Source organism: Arvicola amphibius, chromosome 15 (genome assembly GCF_903992535.2).
Source record: "Arvicola amphibius chromosome 15, mArvAmp1.2, whole genome shotgun sequence".
In the NCBI taxonomy this organism is placed as follows: Eukaryota; Metazoa; Chordata; class Mammalia; order Rodentia; family Cricetidae; genus Arvicola; species Arvicola amphibius.
Window position 1 is genome coordinate 17,910,017 of NC_052061.1, and position 7,939 is coordinate 17,917,955.

General features: G+C 47.3%; 1 protein-coding gene across 5 annotated transcripts in view; it reads right to left on the bottom strand.

The window, feature by feature from the left end:
• Positions 1-4,517, bottom strand: part of Mmaa (metabolism of cobalamin associated A) — a 28,450-nt gene extending 23,933 nt beyond the window's left edge. The window contains exons 1-2 of one of the 5 annotated variants that reach the window (XM_038312296.1): positions 4,073-4,295; positions 2,763-3,059 (exon numbers count right to left, since the gene is read on the bottom strand). The gene's annotated coding sequence lies outside the window, so the exon portion shown is untranslated. Of the gene's footprint in view, positions 1-2,762; positions 4,003-4,072; positions 4,296-4,401; positions 4,422-4,445 lie in introns of those variants that run through there. The other 4 variants (XM_038312295.1, XM_038312298.1, XM_038312297.1 and 1 more) reach the window with 4 other exon arrangements.
• Positions 4,518-7,939: the final 3,422 nt, after the last annotated feature.

A 7,939-nucleotide genomic window follows, 5' to 3' on the forward strand; every position in this document is an offset into this window, starting at 1 on the left:
TCTAATATACATGTCACAGGCATACTGAGAAGCCTGTAACTTTGTTGACGTTCTAGCAGACTCTGTCCACTATACTGGCAAAATGATGTAAACAAAGAGGGGCTTCCCACTTGTTCATGTAACTAAACAGTTTGGCCTGCTTTCTGAAGAAAAAAGGTCAAAGAATGTGGACAATAATCATATCAAACTGTTCAATTAATTGTCAGGATTTCTGACAGTAAGGCTTTACTCTGTAATTTGTAGGCTAAGCACTACCAAAACACAGAATTCTGTACCATTTACGACATTTCGAAGTACTGTCATACCTAGTAAGTCAGGATGCCAGTGTTTTAATATACACTGAAAAATACTAAGTAGGCACATATTGAAATAGGTTAAATCATCACTTCCTTCTATGGCTTGGATCTAAAATATACTAAAGGTCTATGTCTGAGAGGCTTGGTTCTAAGCTCTCGGTGCTTTTAGGGGCACCAAAGCCTTGAGAAAGTGGGGCCTCAGGGAAGCTGTGCTGTGGGGGTAACTTCAAAGGGATAGTGAATCCCAGCCCTCTCTCTCTTCCATTCCTGGCTCCACCAGGCACTCAGCTCTTCTGCCACAGGCTTCCACCATAATACACTGTGCCAGCACAGGGCCAACAGGGACAAAACTGAACCAAAGTAAACAATTGAACACACATGCCCTCAGAGAGGTTCATATGGATAGTAACAATGAGTTCACATCTACTTGCCTCAAAAATACGATTTATTATTTCTTCTCCATCCTTCATATCTCTCTAATACAATAAGGAATGTATGTCATAAGAAGGTATATTTAAAACACACAGGCTCTCACACACACATGCACAGAACACAAATGTTGCCCAGTAACACTTAGCCCTTTCCCATGTGATACACTCTAGTACTGTCCTCTGAACACAGGTGAGAGGTGAAGCTGAAGAGCGCGGTCTGCTACAGCCACCTTACCGTGATCTATTCACCCTCCACACTGCTATGCAGCTCATGTTCACATTTCTCTCCCTACAACATCCAAAGGCTCCCCTTGCCTGACCTGAAGAAACAGAAACAAATTGGCTTTTTTCTATCAATATGCCATTCATTCAATAAATACTTATGGTGAAGCTATGGGACACTGTGCTGGATCTTGGGACGTGCTGACATATGGTCAGGCACGACTCCTGACGCCAGAGTTTACAGTCATTACATAAGCATCTTTATACTCCTTTGGGAACTCCTTTATCATTCTCCCAACTTCCTCCGTTCCTCGCCTCAACTTTTACTCCCCTGCTATAACCATTCTGATCTGCACAAAACTCCCAGAGAAGGTTACACTCTTTTATACAGAGTGGCTGTCATCCACATCTTTCTCTTCTTCAAAATCTCACATATTCTTTCAGCTTCCAAGAATCAGATTAAGTGTGTCCTCTAAAGAGCTCCAACAGATTGATTTCTTGACACTTTTAGCTTGCCCCTCCTGCCTCTCGCCATCGCACACTGACCGCACTCCTGACAGCCCTCATCACAATGCACTGTGGTCACTTTTTTTTTCTTTTTTTTTTTTTTTGGTTTTTCGAGACAGGGTTTCTCTGCAGCTTTTTTAGAGCCTGTCCTGGAACTAGCTCTTGTAGACCAGGCTGGCCTCGAACTCACAGAGATCCGCCTGCCTCTGCCTCCCGAGTGCTGGGATTAAAGGCGTGCGCCACCACCGCCCGGCTGTGGTCACTTTTAAGATGGCAGTTGTCTTGGGGTTTTTAGTGCTATGAAGAGACACCATGACCACAGCAACTCTGATAAAGGAAAACATTTAACTGGGGCTGGCTTACAGTTCAGAGGTTTAGCCCAGTATCATCATGGTGGGAAGCATGGTGGTTTGCAGGCAGACACGGTGCTGGATAAGGAGCTAAGAGTTCTGTGTCTTGATCCACAGGCAGCAGCAGAAGACTGTGCCACGCTAGGAATAGCTTGAGCTCTGAGACCTCAAAGCCCACACCCACAGTAACACATTTCCTCCAACAAGGTCATACCTAACAAAGCCACACCTCCTATAATGCCACTCCCTATAGGCCAAGCATTCAGTGAGCCTCAGAGGGCCATTCCTATTCAAACAGCCACTACAGTCTTCTGTAGACCATGGTTTTCTTTGTACCCATAGCTTACTGTTCACAGAATCAAAGAATACACGCAATAATTTTGCATGAGTCCATGACTCTATTACACTGACTGCTAACTTATATTCTGAAAACAGAATACTTGTGTTTAAAGCCTGGTTTGCTTTTTTCCCCCCTTTTCATTAGGAGTTTTCTCAGCAGCAGGGTATGACAAGACATTTGCCTTGGAACTGATCAAGTGAATACTCTTAATTTCACTAACTACCAAGGCAAGAAAAGGTATTACAAACTCAATACATTACGTCAGTGTCTATTACGTGGCACGATACACATAGGCCATGCAGTTACTCCACAAGTGCCTTGAACTGGGAGCTAAGCTGTGAGATGCCATGAATCATCATCTCTACCCCTTGGCAAAGCTTCACCTCTTTTTCAATGATTTTAGGGTGTTTTTGCAGAGTGGACCAACTCTCTTACATAAGCAACTATTAAGCAAGGTTTAAGCAGGTCACTGATATGTGAAAGTAACACAGAACTCACTGAACACATGGAGGGTCTCTCTGAAGTTCTCTTATACACTTCACCCTTTCCTGTTTCCAGAAAGACTGACACGTCCAAATTTCTACTCTGAGGTCAGTTTGTGGTGGGAGTCTCTTACCTTTAAATGTCTTCATTCATTCTGCTCCAGCCCTGGTTCAAATCTGCAGTGTGAAGAGCTTGGAGACTAGCTCTAATCACTGCACACTCTCTGACAGTCTTGGGTTCCTCCAGTGCAAGACCTAAATAGGCCAGCAAGCAAGAGGAACAGCAAGTATGGGTGGCTGTATCCACAGGTTTGCCTTAGAACCCAGGCCAGGAGCACCTGATGAGAAGGGAAATTCTCGGGCCCCAACTCCAGACTTTGTGAATCAGAAACTGTGAGAGCAGGGACCAACAGCATGTGTCCTGACGTCTGCTGCGGGCAACAACCGTGTCTGGCATCACAATTCTGCTGCACCCTTTCCTGACAATCTCCTTTCAAACGTCCTCCAAGGAGACTGTTTTCCAAACCCGCCACCTGCTTTCCCAACTCCCAGATTTGACCCGCAGGTCTTGTTTTTCCTCTTCTATGACATTTCTCCTCCTCTGCTTAAATTGCTGTTTTCTTAAATTCTCTTCTGATGATCCCGGCTTTGGGGGATTTTTTTTTTTCCGTTCTCTAATTCCAACTATTCTGCACACTAACTTAGGTGACAACCTGCACAGATCACAAGTAAGGTGTACCTGACACACGGGACATGTTAGCTCAGTTAAACGGCAATTACATTAAAATTAAGGGGGAAATCACATAAAAATACAGTGATAGGTTCTGTGTTGAGAAAACCAGATCTCTGTAAACGACCCACGCCAAGGAAGATTTTAAAGCAATGTTTACACCTTTCTTACATACAGGAAGATCAAGTGTTTTGTTTTTACTACATGACACCAATCACCTGGGACAATTTTCAATCATTTCCTAGGTCTATCCATTCCAAATAGATTCTTGTGACACCTTCAAAATTTGTTAAATACCGATTTATGCTATTCATGATTATGTAACTTCTCGTTCATATTTTCTCCTAATAGGTAACAAACCCTTTAAAAAAAAAAAACCATCTTTTAAACGTATTGTTTCCCAGAATATATTTACTTTGTCAAAGAACATTCTGGACTTTATAGATGACCCCCAAATGTTTCGTTTCTCCTGGAAATTGATTTTCTACCAGCCTAGACACCTTTATTGTTTCTTTGTTCTCTAAAATATATGCATGGGCCCCAACTCTTAAGAAGGGCAGCAGGCAGTAAGAAATTCTATTCACGTTATTATGGCCTAGGCTGTATTTCACGGTTCAAATACGAAACGCGTATGTGCATTTGGCGGGTCCTCTGAGAAAGAGAGCTACAGGCGCTGTCCACACACTGCTTCGTGACTCGTACTCTGAACCCTACTTCATATCCTGATGTGAATCTCCTCAAAATGAGTGTTCACGCCACTCCCGAGTGTCTGCTACTCCCTTCCACAGGCGGGGCTGGTGGACACGGAGCAGCCGCCGGCCCCGTCTCCCTCCGCGCGGCCCGAGCCGAGTGCAGAAACCCGCACGGCAGAAGCGGCCCGCAGCGCTGCGACGCCTTTCTTATGTAAGGAGAAGTGCGCCTTGCCTCGAGCCCTTCCTCCGCACACACCCCGCCCCGATTCAGCCACATCCTCCTCTGCTGCCCCCCGCGAGCCTCCAGGGGGCGCCCCCGACAGCGGGGCTGACCCCGGGCGCAGGACGCACCGGCCCCACTCCCGGCCTCAGCGCGCACGGGGTCCCACACTCACCCTCCCGAGGCCTCACCGCGCTGTGCCGCACCGCCCCTTCCGCCCCCTGCTCCCGTTCTGCCCGCCCCTTCCGCCGCACGCCGCACGCAGGCGCAACGTGACCCCCGCGCAGGCGCAGACACGCGGGTGGGCGTTCTGTCTCGTGGCGGTGGAGGCATGCGCGGGATGGGTGGTCCGCCTGGGCGGGGCGCGGGCGGGGCGCGGGCGGGGCGCGGGCGGGGCGCGGGCGGGGCGCGGCGGGCGCGGGGCGGGGCGCGGGCGGGCGGCGGGCGGGGCGCGGGCGGGGCGCGGGCGGGGCGCGGGCGGGGACGGCGGGGCGCGGGCGGGGACGGCGGGGCGCGGGCGGGGACGGCGGGGCGGCGGGCGGGGACGGCGGGGCGCGGGCGGGGACGGCGGGGCGCGGGCGGGGACGGCGGGGCGCGGGCGGGGACGGCGGGGCGCGGGCGGGACGGCGGGGGCGGCGGGCGGGGGACGGCGGGGCGCGGGCGGGGACGGCGGGGCGCGGGCGGGGACGGCGGGCGCGGGCGGGGACGGCGGGGCGCGGGCGGGGCGCGGGCGGGGCGCGGGCGGGGACGGCGGCGCTGGTGCGGCTGCCCGCTCGACTCTTCCCTTCTCGAGCGCGACCTGGCGTCGGCTGCCCGGGGACCTGCCAGCCGCCCAAGCCCCCTCCTCCCGTCCCGGGAAGCTTAGGATGGGCCACCGAGGACGATGCAGACAGTTTCCGGAGCGTGTTACCACCTGTTGGAATAACCGCTCCGCACCCAGCCGAAGTGCAAGTCTGAACAATGGCGGGGGTTACGTGGCTGAAGGACCCACAGTTTTCCTTTTTAAACTGATTCATTCGTAGTAATATTTCTTAACAGGCCTCTCATGGAGGGGCCTGCACTCACTGCCTCAGCAATGCCCCAGGAATTCCCCTGGGTCGGGCAGGCTCTCCCTGGAAAGGACCTCACCTATTTCTACCTTGCGTGGGGCGGAATGGTAATTTTGTTTTTAAGACAGGGCCTCTGACTGTCCTTAAAACTTGCTCTGTCTGTAGACCAGGCTGGCCTCGAACTCACAGAGATCCACTTGCCTCTGCCTCCCAAATGCTGGGATAAAAGGTGTGCCCTATGGCTCCCTGTTGTAACTAATTAAAAAAAAAATTAAAACATACAACACTATGTAACAGATGGTGAAGCAGTTGTATACTAGTCCAGGATTTTTAGGGGAAAGTTTCTCTCATACTGTAATCAAGGTGATCTACATAATATTTTTTTTCTGTTTTGATGAAGGACAAGTTTGTGAGGAAGATTGCTAACTTAAAAACTGATCCTTAGCCTTTACCTGTTTTTTTATTTTGCATACTCTAAAATACTTGTGTGCATGTTGCTTTTTAAAGATCGAGTATTCCCCAGCTGTTCAGGAATATTACTCCTTTGGAAAATATGAATAGCTGGTTCAGGAAGCAGAAGTGCTGGTGTGACCAGTGCGCAGGGAAACTGGAACCTGCCTTTGAGACTGTGAGATTTCCACCTACATACAGCACTCTTCTGAAATGGTTTAGCTTGGATCCCGTTGTTAAAAGCCAGACAGAAAAATTCAAAACTGATTTTATTTGGACTTCAAAAATGTCAGTATCGTAAAAAGTAACAACTGAAAAAAAATGATTATATCTAAGGCAACTGAGCAATCTTGGGTAGCAGAAAGGATTTTAAAATTTTAAACACCAAGACACATTATTGACTTGGATTTCTCAGAAATTATCTTTTTTAAAAGAATCATTTTGTCTTTTATCCATGTGCAATCAAGTAGGTCTGAGGTCATGAGATCTACAAGTTAATCGAGAATGAGTGTGCGAAGACAGAAAAAGTAGGGCATTGTGTTAAAAACAGGTCACTTAAGTGGCAGCTGTACATGTTCACTCTTTCGCCATAAGTTTGAAGTGTTTAAAAATAAAGTGTTGGGGCTGGAGCAGCGGCTCAGTGATTAAGAATATATTTGCTGCTTTTGCAGAGAAGCTGAATGGATTCCCAGCACCCACAGACACTTCACAACTGTCTGTAACTCCAGTCCCAAAATATCAGTGCCCCCGTCTGACCTCTGGACATCAGCCACATATGTATAGCCCATACATGCTTACAGACAACATAAAAATAAATATTTTGGAAAGTTAAAAGTCGGGGAAACATCCTATCTAACCATTATTTAATTAAATATTCACATATAAGAAACAAAATGTATAATATAGTAGTTTTCTTATCATCTGACCTTAAGAAATGCTGTGCCAGGTCTAAGAGCTGTGGGAAAAGCTTAGAAATGACCTCGTTATTACAGGTATCATATTTAACTCCATATACGAAGGCATGGGAATTCAAAGTAATGTACATTGTCTGATGGGCATGGTCAGTGCTATAATAAGTATAATAAGACCTGTTCTTTTTGTTTGATTTGGTTTGGTTTTTGCAAGACAGTTTCTCTGTGTAACAGCCCTGGCTGTCCTGGGACTAGCTCTGTAGACCAGGCTGGCTTCCAACTCTTAAGAGATCCGCCTGCCTCTGCCTCCTGAGTGCTGGGATTAGAGGTGTCCACCACCACCACCCAGCAAGACTTGTAAATTTTTATAATTGGTCAGTATGGCTTTTTAAATACTCATTCCAACATATTTTTATTTGAGTAGCTGCCATGTTTCAGATACTGTACAAGGTACAAAATGGAACTTGGGATAGCAAAACGCAAACATGCTCATGCCGTTTTTTGGGCTGGCATTGTGTTTGTATATAGCCTACTTCCACCTTTGGCATGTTTAAAGAACACGACAGGGAAACTTAGTCTGTTCTGTAAGCCACAGAGAATGGTTTCTCTTCTGACTATGACAATCATTACTACATCTTTAGATGAACTGGTTTGGCTGTACTTATCTGTTGTTCATTTCTCCCCTACCCAAGTCAAATGGTGAGATACCAGTGCTTATCGTTCAGTAAGCACTCGATCAATACTTTTGAAGTTCAGCATTTTAAGGAACTGCATTATAACCACTTATGAGAAGTGCAAATATGCCATCTAGTTTCTGTGTGTGGAAAAGAATGTAGTCTTCATTTTATATTCACGTCTCGTCTTATATGTAATTAATTTATCCTAAAATTATTCATTTCTTTCAGGCCCAAAGGCATATTTTTATGTTCAGGTTTATGGAGTAGACAAAACTTTATATCCAAGGTCATCCTTGTGACCTCTTAAGGAGGCCCGGAGCTCATTTCTGCCTCCCAGCAGGTGGCAGCAGATGAGTACTCAGGGAGGTGTAGGAACTTCTCCCTGGTTTTTCTGTCCTGGTTAAGATCTTGGCTGTGGCAGGCTGACCATTCTTAGTAAGAAGAGCAAAAAGAATACTTATGCTGCCCACCTGGGAATCTGTATCTGCTCACTAACTGCTTGGGGGAGGGGGATGTATTTAAATTATACAACGGAATTTTATTGCGCAGTTATGTTAGTATTCTTTCCCAATTTATTCTTTT